The sequence below is a fragment of the Varroa jacobsoni genome, unplaced genomic scaffold (assembly GCF_002532875.2).
Source record: "Varroa jacobsoni isolate VJ856 unplaced genomic scaffold, vjacob_1.0 contig01607, whole genome shotgun sequence".
Classification (NCBI taxonomy): domain Eukaryota; kingdom Metazoa; phylum Arthropoda; class Arachnida; order Mesostigmata; family Varroidae; genus Varroa; species Varroa jacobsoni.
The window spans coordinates 52,559-54,959 of record NW_019214660.1 but is presented as its reverse complement, the minus strand read 5'-3'; positions in this window follow the sequence as shown (position 1 = coordinate 54,959).

Below are 2,401 nucleotides of genomic sequence, written 5' to 3'. Positions count from 1 at the left end.
TATATATATATTTTTTATATTTTTTGGATACGAAGCACAGATGGTCTTCGAAAACCTGATAGCACGACCGTCAAAAATAATCGCACGTTGAAAAAGTGTGTGTTAGCATACAATGGCTCGGTATTGGCATACTCGAACGTAAGTGATATCCGAAGTGCTTCCGCTTACTCTGTGCTTGGAATATTTATAGAGTAGTTTAATACATTCGTCTCAAGGGAGAAAAAGCTAGCAAGAAAAGCAGCCAGCAGTCTTTAACTCACCTTGCAGATGCTAGTTCAGATTTTTCGCTGGGATCAAACAATACTTTTCAATATTGGATATGAGCGAAACCATCAAAACATGTTATGAAAACCTGAATAAAATGCAAATGTCTATGCAGTGACGAACGAGCTATACGATCGGCATATTAATGATTTATTTCCCTTTATATAATTGCCATAAGCCAGTTCCGTAACTAGCTGAAATATTCGGCTTGTCATGTTGACCTGTCGTTCTGCTATTTCCACTGTCTTATTTTATTGATGAGCAACGAGCACATGCTAAAAACCAAGTTTCGATTCGACAACGTTTCCGAAACGCGTCCCACCTGATGCGATGGTTGATCAATCTGCCGCTTATACTCTGCGACCCTTTCCTTTAAGAACCCCACCGCCTGCACCGCCCTCTCCGCTTCAGGCCCAGGGTTGCCAGACGAAATGCACCGCTCATGCAATATTCAAGCTACCACGAATACTAAATAGGACGCACGTTGCTTGAGCAAACAACAAACTCTATCATTACATCCAAAAATTGTTGCCGTCGTCGTCGTTGCTGTACCATCGTGGCCACCAATAGAGTAGCTTCCCAACAGAGATTCTTCGCCCAAGAGTTCTCTCCCTTTAATTCCCTTCTCTAAAAGAACCCCATACACAGACACACACCTTTGTAGGCCCCCCACAACGGTTTCTTCGACATTCTCCCGCCCCGCAACTCAAAGGTGTCTTTTTGAGTTACGGTTTACGCTGTCGTTTTCGGTTTTTTTTTCATTTGTCGTTATTTGCGTGATATTTTTACGAGAAGTTTTTCTGAAAGTAGAGCTGGAGTTGTTTAAAGGAGCTTGCTGAAAGCGACAGCGCGAATAACGGGTCAAGGTTTGGAGGATCGAAAGTCTGTTTTAATCGGAAATGCCAATATACGATGCAACACTGTTTCGATTCTTTTTCTAGAAAACAAAAAATCTAGGTTGCTTTTTGAGACGATTTGAAAAAAATATCTAAAATTTAATTCTTATACAGCCAGCCATGAACAATTCAGTCAAAGGTATATGCAGCTCGTCTGTAACGTAGTGACAGTGTGTTTTAACTCCGAATTATAACCTGCCTTTTCGACATTCTTCCAAATAAACTTAGTGGTTAGAACTAGCTGCAGGACTTGAAGCAGGTCATCACGTATTCACGAATGCCACCCTTGTGAACGACAAACATTGGCTTAAATTTACAGCCAGATTGCTGCGCAACAGGCACGTTGACAATCTAGACAGGTGTAGGTGACTGGAGTATTTGTGCTCGAGTATAGCTACTGCTTTTATTTGGGGTTGCTTTTCTCCCGCTTTTTAAACCTACGAATTCTTCATGGTCTTTGTTCTATACAGGCCAACCACCCCCAACCATTTTTCCGACAGTCGGCGTTTAAGAACCTCTGATCATTCGCCTTGCCTGAACGCGAGGCGCTTCGAAGCAGCCGATGAAGCAACGTGCCCGCCAGCTCCGGTATTCCATCCTGTCGGATTCGTATACGTTTCTACCAATGTCTATATGTGTATATATCCCGGCTCATGAAACTTTTTTGTTTTTTCCACGCAGTTCCAATTCCCATTGGCAACTCCTCGTCGCCACATATCCTTCCGTGCCATTATTTCCCATAACAGTTTTTCAACTTCTGAGCGTCCTAACACTACAAACGGGTAGGCAACCTCGCACGGTCGCTTTGCTTACACTTGGCCTACATCTACCTTCAGTCATTGTACCTAGTATAGTTTCAGTCAAAGTGCGCGGGTTTTGGTGGGCCCTAGTCCGCCAAACGTGCAGCTCACCTTCTCTTTCTCTCAGCGCCTATTTCTACCGGTAGAGCGTCTTATGGCGGCGCGGCGTACTGTGTGTACTCGTCGGCCGTGGCGCCCTCTCTTATTTTGCTCTTCCTCCCGCTCTTCCAGCAACAGCAGCCGGTTGTGGTTGTCGTTAGCATCGTCGTCCGCCTCCTCCTCTTCCTCCTCTCCACTTCAGCGGGAGGTGCTCCGGTGCTCGCAGCATCGCACAAGCAACGCACTACGGCGGGTGAACGAGTGCGAAAGCCGAATTGAGCGAGAAGGAGTTGCTGTTCATGTTGTGCTCGTTCTTTCACTTTCTCCCTCTTTCTATCGGAG